Source organism: Myotis lucifugus, unplaced genomic scaffold (assembly GCF_000147115.1).
Source record: "Myotis lucifugus unplaced genomic scaffold, Myoluc2.0 scaffold_12, whole genome shotgun sequence".
In the NCBI taxonomy this organism is placed as follows: Eukaryota; Metazoa; Chordata; class Mammalia; order Chiroptera; family Vespertilionidae; genus Myotis; species Myotis lucifugus.
Genome location: NW_005871060.1, coordinates 6,759,304 through 6,776,291, shown reverse-complemented (window position 1 = coordinate 6,776,291; position 16,988 = coordinate 6,759,304). Strand labels below are relative to the sequence as shown.

The 16,988-nt window shown below is 36.6% G+C and overlaps 1 protein-coding gene across 6 annotated transcripts in view; it reads right to left on the bottom strand.

Annotated features, from left to right (window-relative positions):
* Positions 1–16,988, bottom strand: part of ARHGAP24 (Rho GTPase activating protein 24) — a 504,222-nt gene that overhangs the window by 293,461 nt on the left and 193,773 nt on the right. The gene's annotated exons all lie outside the window — the stretch shown is intronic.

Genomic DNA, 16,988 nt, shown 5'->3' with positions numbered 1-16,988 from the left:
TAGGCGGGCATACAAGAGTTCATATATTTCTTTGGATCTGAATATACCCTCAGAGAACTAAATGCATCCCTACAGAGTCAATGGATATTCCACAAAAAAATGCAGAAAATGATGGAACCGGCTAAAGATTTTCTCTTCAATAAAAGCGGGCTGGAAACTGAATTAATGTGCAAAAAAGCAAGCTTGCCACCCAATTCGGGTATGTGCAGGGCTCAACTCAAAGAGATTTAAGCCTAAAAAGTTAGACCAGTACCCATAAAAATGGCCGAAGAGGGGGGCAGGGGGGGGGGGGTGAACCGGATTGGTTGCCCTGCAGGCAGGATGGTGGAGCAGGTGAGGGGATGGTGCCAGGCCAAGGTGGGGTGCAGGTGGGGCTGCAGGGCTGCGAGGCTGGGGGCACAAGCTGGGGCCCAATCTCTGCAGGCCACCCCAAGGGACCCCACCCGTGCACGAATTTGTGCACTAGGCCTCTAGTATGAAAATATGGACCTACGGACAAGACATACAGAGAATATAGAAAACAGACCTTATAATTCTTGCTTAGAAAGGCAGAAAGGCTAGATAAAGCTAAGCTAGAAAGACATGTAGGCTTTTTTCAGGTGGATGATTCAAAGGAAGGGCTGTCTAGTCAGAAGTAACATCTAGTGCAAAGGCACTGAGGCATACAAGATAAATGTGTTCAAACTAAAAGGAGTTCATTACTGAGGAAGCAGAAATATATGATATAATCTGAGAATGTCTGAGGCAAGAAATAAATACTGAAGGGCTCTATATGTCATACAAAAATTAGATTTTATGTTGTAGGACAGTTGTTCTTAACTGGGGATGCCCATTTGAATGACCTTGAGATCCTTCTCTAAGCATCCACCTCAGCCCTAAACCAAGAGATTTCAATGTCATAGGTCTTGGGTAATGCCTTTCCCCTATATTTTCTTAAAATTCCACAGATCCTGTTACATGCCATTGTTTCAGAACTGCTTTAGGCTCCTAGGAACCAGTGAAGGATGGAAACGCCTTGATCAGCTTGATTGTTGATAGATTTCTTTGTGGAGAATGTGAAGGAAATTTTGCAAGTTATAAAAGAGAATCTAGGCAAGGCATAGTAAGAGGCAATACAAACTGTCAACCAAGAACAACTGAAGTCCTGAGTTAGGACATGGCAAGAAGTGAGGCAAGTGTGTTTGAAAGAAGCAATGAGGATTAGATCGCTAGGAATTGGTGACCTACAATTACATCCTCTCCCTAGTTTCTGCTGTGCTAACACCATTCCTGCAAGACATGGAGTGGAGGAGATAAAGAAGAAGTGAGTTAAGTTCACATCTCCTTAGTTGATTGGGTTCAAAACATAAATAATGTAGGAGACTGAGAAGGTATTAATTGAATATTCCCTAGTGCTTGTTCCCCTGCAATGTTGGTAATTTAGGCATGGTTTTATTTAAATTGGTTAATATAACACTTATTAAGATTTCAGAATTCCAAACACTGTTGGCGAGTTGAAATTCTAACAACGTATAACAAGTAAATGTCAAATAAAATCACCCTATCCTCTTCCGAAGATTGGAAGGGCACTTACATGCCACCTCATAGACTTGTCCCCACTTCCCCATCTTGTCTCTCTGCTGGAACCACCAGGCATTGTGGTCCATGCTCATCTTCTTCATGCAGCCAAACAAGCTTAGTATTTTATTGGATAAAAAAGTAGCTGAGTTACATAATATCAAAGTAGAAGAAATTTTCTTGGGATAGAGTCAGATTTGCAGCCACCCCATGTCAATGGAGATGAAAATTACTTTCTCCGGCCTCACATCCCTCGTCTCCTCCCTCTACTTTTCCTGGCCCCTTTCCAAGGGTCTGTGATCTTGGGATCTATACTAAAGCCCCAATAAAAGGCGTTGACATAATTTCCTATATAAGTGGTGAACCTAGCTTGCCAACATCCTGGATTTATTTTTCCTGAATTACTGAGAAGATCTACCCACTTGATTGTAGTTTTTTTTCCTTATAATATCCCTATATGCAGAAGTAGATGCATTAAAACATTTTTCTATCACTATCTTCTGTGGAGGGTGCAGTCCACTAAAATATATGATTAAATTGAAATTTCATGTATCATGTAGAAACTTGTGTTTTATGTTTGAAAGTGCAAGGCCAACGCAATCTATCTTTTTATCCGGATATTTTCCAGTATTGGCATTTTTGGGGGTGTGGTTTTATTTGAATTGGCTAACAGCACTTATTAAGATTTCACTTCTCACACCATGCATAGTCAAGTTGCAAGGCTAACAATGTATGCCACATATATTACATACAGATTTTAACTAGGTAATAATACTTGCATATATGAGACCTAAATATGTACATTTTTTTATTACTCCTCATTTCCTTTTTTACAGCACTCTCTCCTATCAAACACTGTCTCTGTACTTCTCTTCCCAACTTTCTCTTCTCATATGTCTAGCAAAATGTAAAGTGTGACTGCCCCAGAGAGATTAGAATGGTCCTATTTACTTGTTTTTATCCCCCCATTCTCCAAATAATGTGTGCTAAGAATTTTTAACTGCATGTGTTGTCACAATATGTTGACAATATGGTCCTGCTAAGAATTTTTAACCGCATGTGTTGTCACAATATGTTGACAATATGGTCCTGAAACCTAAATCAGTCTTACAACATAGTCATATTAGAGTCAGACTTTTTCAATTAAAAAAAATCATGTTGTTTCTCTAAATATATTGCCTTGGAAATGAAGTCTGAATTTTGAGACAATTTTCCTCTGGGTGTTAGTATAACAAATGAATTTTGAAGCCTCAGCGTTCTTGAATTTTGTACACCCAATCATGAATAGGAAGCATGGCCACTGAGCCAGAAGCTGTGACCACCAAACATTCCAAGAAAATCCTATCACTTGAGGAAGAAATGCATCTAAGAGAATCATATGAAAGGCAGAATACAAATGGCAATGTTAGAAATGCTACCACTTAACAAAGAATCTAAATCTGTACACTTTCAGCATTGACCTTGGTTCAGACAACCAACATCTCTCTCCTTGAATAAGTCACCAGCTTCATAATTGACTACCTTTACTCTGGTCTTCTCTCCTCCCTTCTTTTCTGCAAAAGTAGAGCCAGTGTAATCCTTCTAAAGTGCATATCCAACACTTTAGCTTTCAGCTTAAAACCCTTCCATGACCCTCCATTGTTCTCTGGATTAAGTTCTAACTCTTTAACATGGTTTGTAAGACAGGGCCCATCATGAAGGACCACTTTCTACACCCATAGTTTTGTTTCCTGAAGCTTCCACTCTCAAACTCACACAAGGCAAGATGTTCATAATCCCAGGCTCTTTGCAAGGACTGTCACTTCCTTTCTCTTTCTAGCTAACTCCTACTGACCTTTTGATCCCAGACTAGAGGGAATTTCTTCTAGGAAGATGACATTAGCCCCTTCTATATGTTACTATACTAACTGTACTTGCTTGTATTTATATAACACTTTGAAAATGCACTACAATTGTCTGTAACTTCCTGTTCTCTTTCATTTGTGCCACCACCTCCTGTTTCATTTTCCTAGTTGCCTCTGTGGCTGGCTCAGTACCTGCACATAGTAAGTTTTCAGTTACTAGTTGTGGAAGAGGTGGGTGCATAAATGAACTTAGAAGTTCATTAAAAAATTTAATTTCAGGCACTATGCATCTATGAATGAATAAATGAATAAAGTAAAACTGTACACTGTTTTATTTTGTTTTAACTATACATTGTTTTGTTTTAATGGTCTTTGATCTGATGGCAGAGGAAAAAAAATTACAAGTCTGGTAAAAGTCTATAAACAAAAGATTAGGGTAAACCAACTGAAACCCTGAGGAGAAATGTTCTTTAACATGAAATTTATTATGCTCTGACTCTTGTTTCTTTTTCCTATTAGAGTGTCAAGAAGTGCCACCAAACTGTAGGGTATTTCAAGAGCATCCCAACCAGCGTTTAAATAAAACTTGAGATGTGTAACTTTTCCATATTTAAAAAATTGTTAGGATTTATATTACTCACCCATTTATGGAAACTTATTTATTGATTTATCCTTACTAATGATGATTTTTATTGGTATTACCAAACTCTTTAACTTTAATTTAAGTGTATTTCTTCTTTGTTTCTGAACACAGATGAGAAAAAAATAGTAGTTAAACAATTGTAAACCTCATGAGAATCAGACAAGCAAATAGGTAATTTAAGAAACTCTTGTGGTGCAGTGGTTGAGCATCAACCTATGAACCAGAAGGTGGCACATGCCCGGGTTGCCAGCTTCATTCCCAGTGTGGGGCCTGCAGGAGGCAGCCGATCAATGGTTCTCTCTTATCATTGATGTTTCTGTCTCTCTCTCCCTCTCCCTTCCTCTCTTAAATCAATAAAAAAATATTTTTTTTTAAAAAGGAACTCTTTTCTGGCTTTCTGGTAAATTTTTATTTGTCTTTATGGGTAACCTTTGATTCTTTAGGATACTGGATTCAGAAAAACACAAATATTGACCTTACTGATACAGAGTTCAGAAAGATAATTTATGGATGTTAGGGGAAGAACAGAAAATAGAAATGGCAAAGTTAGGCAGAACCTGTATATTTGATCAATTAAGTCAAACTTCTACATACTTTGTAGTTTCTGAAAATTAGACTAGAGTAATAAAATAAAGGAGAACTTAATAAGAAAGTTGTAATAGATTAGAATCTATGGGCTATTTCCTTTTGACCACCAGAGAGAGTCTGGGAATTGGGTTGCCCTGCCCCTTCCCTGTTCTCTAGAACAAGCATGTCAAACTCAAAGGCTCACACGGACCAAGTAAACAAGCTTTAAGTTTATGTGGGCCCCTGAAAAACAAAAGCTTCAATGTTCATAGAAATGTAGGGTTATTGTGATAGAGGCATGCTGAATACAAAGGGCTGAAATAAATGAGTAATCATTGACATAAAATAATAGAACATTTTAATAAAAATTAATATTTTTTCCTGAACATTAACTTACCGGACACTGAATAACTGCACAAATTAGTAAGTGTAACGCAAATAAACCTGTGTTTCTTGTGCTCCAAAAGCAAAATATTTCCAAACAAGTCAGTCTAAGACTAATGATGTGGCAATCAGCTGCTAAAACATTCGCTGCTGGTATTAGTGGAGAGAAATGGTGCGCCTGCGCGTAAGGCGCGTAAGGGAAATGAATGCAACATGATTACAGTCATCAGTCATTAGTGAACGTTGTAGTTTGTTATTAATAATTAGGTATAACAGAATATTGTAAAAAGGAAGTTACAAAATTTTTATTAAAACGTTTCTTCCATACCGTTATATTGGCTGGGCCTCAAAAAATATTTGTTCTGGGCCACATATGGGGCGAGCCGAGAGTCTGACATGCTTGTTCTAAAAAGATTCATTCCCCAACTACCCAATTTTAGTAACTGGACTATTTTCCTTCTTTTCTGATTATTAACTAGTCACAATCTGTATTTTGTATTTCTGACATTATCTATTCATTGCCTTCAATACCAGGAAGATGCACCTACACATTAATTTTGTTATAAAACATGTTTACAGTGAAATCCTTGCACGTTCCCAATGACTATTCTAGATTTGCAACACACATCCATCATCCTTGTAATGTTTCCGCTCAAATGTCTGAATTTGGATATCTTCGTAAGAAATAAGAAATTAGAAGCCACCTGCATCATAGCATTCATCTAGTACTGTTTCTATTTCTGAAGTCTTAATAAAAGTGAACAAGAACCGAAACTCTCAAAATACCACATGGACCAGAAATTGAAACTCTAAAAATAACACAGACAATTATGTCTCACCAACAGCTTTCTAAAGAAGCCTGTGTAGAGATTTTCTCTGAACTTAATTCAGCCAACTCTTTTCCCTTTTATGAGTCTCACCATTTCACCACTTGCAGCCCTGGCATCTGGGCTATTGACACCAGTAGTGGTGAATTAATCATCATGGCTGTTTTGTTCTATTTGCGTGGAAGATGGATTCTAAAGCTACTTTAGCAAAGTATTTCAAGAGACAAATTGACATCTTGGAAATAACAACAAAAATGGGAAATATTGATCAATGTTAACTAGAGTGTGATAATTAATTTAATTACTTAGCACCTATATTTTTCTTGCTTCATGGCTGGTGAGCAGGTCTAAGGTATTTACTGATTGGTTGCTTCCCCCAGAGAAAGGAATGCACATAAGGAGAGAATGACAGGGACAGTCACAACTTAGAAGTACATTAGAAAATTCAATTTCAGGCACTCAACTGCAAAGTCAAAAGACTAAAATCATAGCATAAGCACATTCCATTTCTTTTCCACCTAACCCACCTAGCTTGGGAGAGAAGTAACAAAGTCAACTTCCCCTAGCAACAGGTCACACTGCCCTTATAGCTGCTGTTCAGCTGCAAGCATTCTGGACTCAAAGGAAAAAGAAAACTATTTTGAAGGCCTAATTGGTAAAAAGAAACCAATTATATTTAGGGGTAGCATGAAAAGAATATCTTCCAAGCTACCAGAAATGTTGCTTGGAGAAGAGTGTAGCACTAGCTCCAGATCCTAAGCAAGAAAAGAATGTCCAGGGGGAAAAAATCCCTAAGAAAATATTTTTTTTTCATTTTTCTAGCATGAAAATTTTCTCTTCATAAAAATCAGACTGAGCAAGGGGAGAAAAATGTACTAGGAAACATATTAATTATGATTGTCATACTTTAGCTATGAAATTTGTTTATCTGAATGATGAGACAAATTTTTCTAAAACTAGAATTATATCCTTTTAAATAGTGTGATAGAACTGGCAGAGAGAAAATGAATATGGCCACTATATCAATCATTTTTAATGTCTATTTGAAATATTGAAACCTATGTAAAGCCCTTTGAAGATATAGTTTGAGACGCTCTTTCTATTCTACAGGAATTTAATTTCTAAAGGCACCACTTACAAATAACTTTTAAAAGGATAAACTCTAATCTCATTTTTATTTTATGACATTTCAATATTTGAAATTGGTCTCCTGAAAAACTAATAAACACCCAAAGAGACAGCATTCCTAATTTCACTTCCTTAAACTACTCCACTAGTAGCCTCCTCATTCTGTTCCTGGCAACTCCATCCTTCTCCAGCCATGGGCAAACTATGGCCTGCGGGCCGGATCTGGCCCATTTGAAATGAATAAAACTAAAAAAAAAAAAAAGACTGTACCCTTTTATGCAATGATGTTTACTTTGAATTTATATTAGTTCACACAAACACTCCATCCATGCTTTTGTTCCGGCCCTCCGGTCCAGTTTAAGAACCCATTGTGGCCCTCGAGTCAAAAAGTTTGCCACCCCTGTGCCACTCAGACCAGAGTTTGCCAGCTTCAGCAGTATTGTTGATATTTGGGGCTTAAGAATTCTTTTTTTGGGGGGGATAATTCTTTTTTAAAAATATATAGTTATTGATTTCAGAGAGGAATGGAGAGGGAAAGAGAAATAGAAACATCAATGATAAGAGAGATCCATTGATTGGCTGCCTCCTGCACGTCCCCTACTGGGGATCAAGCCCGCAACCCAGGCATGTGCCCTTGACAGGAATTGAACCTGGGACCCTTCAGTCCACAGGCTGCCACTCTATCCACTGAGCCAATTCAGTTAGTGCCTGAATAATTCTTTGTTAGCGAGAGTTGTCCTATGCCTCGTAAGATGTTTAACAGCATCTCTGTCAACTTGACACATATAGCACCCTCCCCAGCTGTGACAACCCAATATGTCTCCAAACATTGTCAAATAGTCCTGGGGGCCCCAAACACCAGACAGTCAGATACTACTAAAATGTTATAAACTTCTCCATATAACGTCTTCCAATGGATGTCTGTCTCACAATGAGTAAAAGCCAAAGTTCTTAAAAAGGCTTTTCTGATGTCATCGCATTCCACTCCAATAACACTGACCTCCTTGCTCTTTCTGGTGCGCTTCAGGCATGATTCTGCCTCAGGGCCTTCATACCTGCTATTTCCTCTGCCTGGCGGGCTCATTCCAAGTCTTTGCTCAAATTACCCCTGGCTTAGGTCATCCCTGACAACTGGATTTAAAAATGACGTGTCCCTCTGCCCCCATTCTCTATCCCTTCCCTAGTTTATTTTTCTCCAAAGTACTTTTCATATTACTGTGTCAACACACTTAGTTATTTTGTTTATATTCTGGTTCTTCCCACTAGGTTTTATGTTCCATGATGAAAGCACTTTCTACCATTTTCACTAAGTTCTTGTGAACAACAGTCACTGGCCCATTATTGAGAGGCTGTCAATCAAAATGTATTGAATGAATGGCCTCTCCAGGGTTACTAGTGAAGACTATTAAGGAGATCTTTTGGAATTTTCAAAATCATTTATTTACACTTGATTATTCAGTTTGGAGAATTATAACGTAAAAATTGTATTTGTGATCAGTGTGTGTTAAAATTTTTGAAACTATTTTGACTTCTTAGGAAGAATCTTTATTATGTTTCTGAATTTGACAAGCAATGTGATAATATCAATTACTGCCCTCACAGAAGTCCAAAAATTGTTTTTCAGATTTTATTACACTTGTCAGTTAAAACTATGCAAATCTTTAGCAAAAACCATTTAGTCAAAATTGAAACAATACTTTTTAACACAATCTGGAGCCACAAATTTCTTCATTACTTCATTCAACCTATATCAAATTGTAAACCTCAACTATGTGCAAAGTATAATGCTCGATGTTGCCAAATGATGCATCTTATAATTTGAGAAAATCCAACTTTAATTTCTTCTAAAAAGCTTTTTCTCATTTTTGTCTTGGGTGACTGGAGGGGATAGCAATGCAATTGATACTTATCCACCTTGGGATCATTCTTTTCTTGTTAAATCTTTTTCTAAATCAAAGTAAATAAAGGGGAAATATCTTCAATTGTTTGAATGTTGAAAACACTTGAGAATAGTTTAATTTTTCATGTAGTTTGTTTATGGGGGAATATATTTATGTTTAATTAGTTTTACTCTTAATTTCCTTTTGGGAGTGTCATATATGAGAGGCTGGAGGGCTTGAATTTCTCTGCTTACCTCACTGGTCGGGTGAGCCTGTCTTTCCCACGTGTGCTTGCCAACACCGTACTCAGAGAGCCTGTTAAAAGGAGATCTACGACTTGGCCAACCACACAGAAAAAATGGCTTCAAAGATTCCCCATGGCCCATATTTATTACTCAACTGTGTGAGAACATGCTAATATAACAGTGAAGATGGTTCTGGGAAAACGAGTCTAGTGTTATGGTGCTGAACCAAATTCCATCTCACATAATCAAATACTTTTCCATGCAGAGTGGCCTCTACTATAGTAACTTGGAGTTCAAATAATATTTATACAAATGTTTCTACTTTGTACCACAAACAACAAGCTGATAATAGCAATTTTTACTAGGGCAATTTTCTAGCAAATGGTTAAAAAAACTTTCTGAAAAGCTCTCTTAATTGGTTTCTATAGAAAGAACACTATAAGTGCTGAACTTAGCCTTAGAGTCTCAGGTAATACATTTTAAAGAAAGACCAGCTGTATGTTCCATTGTTACAGGCAGTTAGGCAGACGTGAACAGAACAAGGACCATGGGCCAGGTACAGAAGGTCACCGGGGTGGAAAGCCCTGGGTGCCTAGCAAGGGACAAAACTGGGAAATCAAGAATCTTGCCTCAGGGTAACCTTTCCTTCACTAGAATATCACTGGTCATGCGGTTTGGATTTCCTGACCTTTCATATGGCTAGTCAAGCAGTTTAGACCCCCTGACCTTTCCTCCCTAAAGATAATATCTAGACCTCAGTTGTGTTTCAGCTCCAGGCCCAGAAAAGCAGACATACCAGACAAATGATGCTGTGGCTGCCTCAGGACCCCCTGCCCTGGCACCAACCAATCAGTGGAGACTATGACCCTGAAAGAGCACACCTGGAAAGCTGAGGGATATTCTATTGGGACCCTCCCCTGAGACCTCCCCTAAGATTCCCACCAGCAAGAGAGAGATAAGCGCCCTCAACATACAGGACCCAGCACAAGCTCTCCTCCAAGGGAGTATTCCCTTCGCCCTCTCCTCCCCCCCGAGGCACATATCCCCTAAACTCTAAGGGACCCCAGGAGACTTGCAACTAGGGGAGCAATGGGCAGTGGCAGTTCATTCCTGGCTAACCCCTTGAACCTGAACCAAGGCCCCCTTTTCTTTGACTTCTCAGTGAGCCAAAGCAGCCCAGCCTAGCCTCTCCTGTTGCTTCTTCTATGCCCTTCCTTGTTTCACTGTCCTAAGCATGTTTTTGCTGTGGCCAATACATTCTTGGTTCCTTTGAGGCATTTTGACTCCTGATTGAAATCTTTCCTTCAAGAAGATAAGAACTGAGGTTTCATCTTGCCAGCAAACCTTTACATTTAATAATTTTGCTTTGCTTGCCAAGATAAAGGGTGGGGCTGAGGTAGTAGATTCAAGAGTCCCAACAGTGATGACTTGAGCTGTTTTAATTATTGAAAATGTATTCTATAGACACTTTATAAAGGAGTTTCTATAGACACTGCATATAAAAGCAGCAGAAAGGAAAAGAGTTTGTCCTCCTTTTTGTCAGTCAGTGACAAAAGAAAATCTTGACAACTGAGCAGCGAGAATGCAATTATAAGTGAAGAATAACTGGAGCTGTGTTATTTTGTGATATTTTTATTTTGTAGTTATCATCTACCCCTGAAATAGTTGTACTTTGCCAATAAAATGAGAATATTATTCCTCTGTGAAAGAGCCCTGGGGATAAAGTCATTAATTTCCCTAATGCCCTGATCCCATGGGAAGCCAGGCTGACATAAAGTGTTCTAAAGATTACTCTGTTTTGACCATTTTCTATGCCAGATTTCTGTAAAGAACTATTAAAAGTTTCACTAATGGCTCTATATTAAAGATTCACTGTTAATTTCAGCACACAGGTTCTGAGAAGGAAGGTTTAACAGAGAGAGGAGGTGTTTCTCCTTTCCTTGGAGAAATTCTTCTTAAATCTACGGAACTTGAAAGGAAGAAAAAGGAAAGGTAGACCACTGAGAACGCATCAAAAGGTTTCAGTGTGCTTGATGGCACTTCATTAAAATACTGGAGGCCCGGTGCATGGATTTCTGCATGGAGGGGATGGGGAAGGGCTCCTCAGCCTGGCCTGCACCTTCTCACAATTCAGGACCCCTAGGGAATGTCCAACTGCCAGTTCCTGAGGGGATCAGACCTAAACCAGCAGTCAGACATCCCCCAGGGATGTAGCAGTGTGCCAAGCGGCAGGCGGCCAGGGAGGAGGTTGAGCCAGAACTGAGTGCTGTGCTGCTTGCGCTCATCCGGGCCCACTGTGCCTGCTGCCGCTGCTCCGTAGCACTGCAGCAGCGTTGGGAGAGGTTCCCACTGCCACAGCTGCACTCACCAGCTGTCAGGCTGGTTTATGGCTGAGTGCACTGACCACCAGGGGGCCGCTCCTGTGTTGAGCGTCTGCCTCCTGGTGGTCAGTGTGTGTCATATCGACCGGTCGACTGGTTGTTCCAGTCACTCTGGTCGTTTGGCTGTAACAGTTGCATATATATATATATATATATATATATATATATATATATGGCCATGAATAGAAATTCTCCCCATTGTACACTTTCATAAGTTGAGGCTTAAAAGATAAAAAGTTCAGCCAAAGCCCAGAAAAAAATTAAAAGGTAAAAGAAAAAAGAAAAATCCAATTCTATTCATGTCTAAAAACAGAGACTAAAATAAAGACAAGACAAAAATTATTTCCTTGTTTTATTCAATAGAAAACTCTTCCAAAACACTACTGAAATGTTAGATTTGTATTATTTATGTCCTTTTTAATTTTGACCCTATTTTGCAATATTTTATTTGAGTTGCTGTAAACTTTTTCACCAATCTATACTTTGGCCAAGAATAAGTCCCAGTGAACTATTGAAAGGAGAAAGGTTTGTTAAACACTATTACCATAAGCTAGGCCACTAGAGTGTGAAACTCATATGACGAGTATGGTTAAATGTGGACATAGGCCATGATTATCATGCTTGCATTTATTAAAAATCCAATTACTTAATAATAAGCTTATTAAATAATTCACATGAGTTAAACTAATTGACTCTAAAATATGGTCCATCTTTCTGTAATTTTATGTATTGAAGTATTTTTTATGGCAAAACATTTCAGGCAAAATAAAAAAAGTTCTCATTTTCTTAAAATGTCATTTAAATTTCTTCATTATAATTTCAAATTCAGTGGTTGCACAAATTGTTTCTTGTTCTCATTTTATAACAAGCAGTATTTTTGAATACATCTCTGAATTGCCTCTAAAGAAAATCAAGTAGTTTTTGGTTTATGGTTTCCACCTTCTCTTATATAAGTAAATGATTCACAGAACATGCTTTGACCCCAGCCTATGGGATCTTTAGTGTCCACAGGCTGCAACAGCTGTAGGCAAATTCTAAACAGAGATTTGAAACTTGAATTTATCCAGCAGTACAGGAGACAGCATATTTATTTTATTGGGAAGCAGCTCAATAAAAGATTTGGCATCAGCTACTGAGTGAAACTGCTTTATTTTATTTTGATAAAAGTTTCAAACATCTTTTTTAAGTGTGTAGCACATTGATTCTCTAAAGCAGCGGTTCTCAACCTGTGGGTCGCAACCCCTTTGGCGGTCGAACGACCCTTTCACAAGGGTCGCCTAAGACCATCCTGCATATCAGATATTTACATTAGGATTCATAACAGTAGCAACATTACAGTGATGAAGTAGCATCAAAAATAATTTTATGGTTGGGTCACAACATGAGGAACTGTATTTAACCCTTTGCGGTCGTATTAAATTTGGACATGGGTGTCGTACTGGTCGAAATTAATTTCCATTGAAAGAGCAGTGATGTGTAACATGCAAGATTATGAAGGATAAACAAGATTTATTAATTCTTTTTTGGAACTACGACACTACTAGTAGAATCACTACAAACGTTATCACTTTCTACGTCAGAGTCAGTATTCAAGGTGGCAAAATAAAACTCTTCATCGTTACTTTCAGATTCGCAGTACACTTCTTTCCGTAACTTTCTTTTTGCCATTTTGGAGTATTATTTTGAAATATTTTAACAAGCGAAAATGCCTAATTACAGTTAAACGTAATTTGTAAAGCTTTATTTGAAATTCTGTGAAGTATCTCCGAAGCTTGTCGATTTCTTCACTCTCAAAAGGCGACTGACTCGCCACGGTGTTTTGCATGGCGAGTGTGGAACGACCGCGTTTGTTTATATTGAGTTTCGATATCTCCGATTTGTCAGGGCAATGTTTTGGTTCGTGACAAGGTCGCTTAGACACTTAAGCGCTTTCAGAGAAATTATGAACTGATACATGAATGAATAGAGTTAAGATTCGTACGGTTCCTTGCTGTGGTGGCTGAGAGTAGACAAACGACCGCAAAGGGTTAAAGGGCCAGAAGGTTGAGAACCACTGCAAAGGCATGGTCTAACCAAACTTCCATTTTAAAGCTTCACTTTCCGTGATAGAGAGTTATGCATAAAGAATTTCCTCTGGCAGTTATTAGACTAAATTATTAAAATAAATATGAATTAAGATTCCCTATTCAGTTCATTTCATATAAAAGTTATTTTGCAGTAGCAAGTCCCTAAAGGACATTACTCAACAACAATACTAAAACAATATGATTGTATAAGAAACTTAATAAAATGTCCATCAGATACAACAGGATTTGTGGGAAACAGTTACCTAATTGTAAGGGCATTTATCACCCTACGCCCCTGAGCACAGTTAGCTCTTGCAATCTGTCAGTAATCTAGTCTTAGCAAAGAATGTTCATATGCTCAATGGGCCTAAAAAAAAAAGCTGCCAAAAATTTATATGTTATTAATAAAAAATATCCAAAAAGTAAGAAATATTTTAAGAATAAACACTTTAATAGAGTTAAACTCTTTCATGCCAGTAAATGAGAGAAAAAAGATTAAAAACAGACTACCTTATAAAACTATAGCTGATTTGTATATATTCAGTTTAATTTTGTATGAATTACAATGTATGCAACTTTTTCTTATATTTAAAACCTGTACACTCCAGTCTTCATTTTTAATTCTAAGGCAATATACAATGTACACATATGTACATGTATACATTTACATCATAATATATCATATCCATTGTCATGAATCTGACTATATAACATTTTTTTCTTTTCACTGTATCCTCATATTTTTTTTAAATTGTGGTTAAATTGGTATATATGGTTATATATATTTCAGGTGTACAACATTATAAGTCAACATTATAAGTACAACATAGTGTTCACCTCTGTAAGCCTAGTTTCCATCCATCACCACACAATTAATCCCTGCACCCCTTTTGCCCTTTCCTATCACTCTTCCCCTTTGGTAACCACCAGTCTGTTCTCCGTCCATGAGTTTTTGTCTTGTTTTGTTTATTCATTGTTTTGGTTTAGACTCCACCATAAGTGAAATCATACAGTATCTGCCTTTCTCCGTCTCATTTATTTTACTCAGACTGATACCTTCAAGGTCTATAGATGTTTTCACAAATGGAAGAGTTCCTTCCCAATACTATACATTTTTAAAGTGTCCGTGGCTAGGATAAGGATTTGTAGCCAAATGCTTCCCAACCCTCATGTTCCCATTCCATAAGATATAGGTTTCCATCACTTACATAAGTAACTTCAGATTTTCTATTTGTAAAATGTAAATGAAAATATTAATTTTTATTCATGAATCCATTTATAATTAAAGTTTATATATAAGAAATATCATGGTATAAAGCATGAGAGAGGCCTGAATTTGAATCCCATCTTTATTGACTACTTTTTCATCCTGGCCATGGTTTTCTCATGTGTAGCGTAATGAGACCTACATCGCAGGACTTTTTTAAGCATCCATAAAATAATATATGTTAAAATATGTATGTCTGATGCATACTCTAGTACCAAAATGTTAGCATCATTTGTATTATAATTATACTTATTATTAATAGTAAAATAAGAGATGAGGGAACATGTCTAAGTTGTATCTAGAGGAGCAATGTCCAATAGAATATTCTGTTAAGATGGACATATTTTGGAACCTGTGCTGTCCATTTTGTAACCACTAGGCATATGTGACTATTAAGCTATGAAATGTAGACAGTGCAACTGGAGAACTGAATTCTTAATTTTATATAATTTATTAAGTACTAAATTATGTTTATTTTAACAAACAAATTATGTTTATGTTCAAGCAATTTATGTGTAAACAATCACATATGTCTAGTGGTGATAATATTGGACAGCAGCTCAAATCTAGCATGCTTACATCTACTCAAGACTTTCATAATGTTCAGCTCTTACTAACTTTTTCTGCCACATAATACATAAAGGGACTTCTCTATATCTGTTTACAAAATTACCATAATTAGTATAAAAATTCTCCACTGACTTTATCATTATTCATACACATAATACTAGTATATGATATAACTTCTCTATCTGCAACAGTGATGTGTTCTTGTTTTATTCAGTTCTGTATAATCAAAGGTCACATAATTAAACATAGTAATATTGAATAGTATCTTAATATTTTCATTTGGAAATTTTATCAGATTCTCCCTTGCCTTTTGAACATAATTTAGCCTTGTTTGAAGTCACAAGTTCATTATGAATATCATTTATGGGAAAAAATACTTTATTATCATATATTTATCATGTGTCTCAAGAGTGTTTAGCATCTTGAGACAAAATAAAAATTCAAACAAAATCAGCACTAAAAACATAAAAAAACAAGGGTGAAACTTATGCTCAACTCCAAAATAAACAATAAACAAAAAAAACTCACAAAAATCCTTGGCAATAATTATCTCATAAATACATGGGTTCTTTCAAAGTTCCCCCTTTACTTTATCCAACCAATCAAGACAAACCAATTGTTTATGCAACAATGACCTTTTATAGTGGAAGCACACCAAACACACCACCACTACTTGGCCTTCCAAAAATCTATAGTTTCTGCATCCCTCAAACAGTGGCGCATCTTCCTGTTCACTAGTTTTACATTATTAGTTGGAGAAAAGGAGCATTATCACTCATGTCTATAAGAACTGGTGCCAGAATGACTCAGGAAGTTTTTCCTTTATAAAGCTTAAATTTATCCTTCTTCATTTTCATTGTTATTAGATACTTCTGCAGACATGAGAATTTTTTCTATGCTTTAAAAAAGGTGTTTGCCTTAATAAAAATTTTAGGCACATAAAATGGGAATAATAATATTAATGACCTTGAAAACCACAATTTGCATTCTAATGAAGATTAACTTCTTATGGATTTCTTCAATAAATGGAATTTTATATTCTGAATTATATCCTATTTCATAGGCTGAGTCAAAAAATAATATTGTAGGGCAATAAGATATTACAACTATTTCTAATCAGTAACTCTATTTTCTTATATGGAGTACTATCACTCTCACTTTTGTTTGTGACATTTCACTAAAAGTATTACAAAATTAAAAAGTCAAAATCATTTAATCCCTCTTTATCTCATTACTGAATAACAAATAAATGTAGAACACTGGTCATTATTTTTTTTCATTGTAATATAGCATGCATCATAAAGACATGTTTTGCTGTAACACTAAAAATTACTTGTTGAAATTGAAGAAACCAAGCAAAACATTAGATCAGTTTCATCAGCATTTTAAAATTCCAAGACTATAAGATGTGCTAAGAAAAGAGTTTTCTGAGAAAGACATTAACTTATTCACTATCAGAATTTTTTAACAATTTCCATAACTCCAAGTCCATCTTAATATTGTGTCTAATTTTAAAAGATCAAAACCATCCTTTTAAAAACCAAAGCTGGTTTAGTCAATAATCCTTTTCATTAATCCTAATGAAATAGCTAATAATGAAAATGGCTAATTTAATTAAAGATATGACCC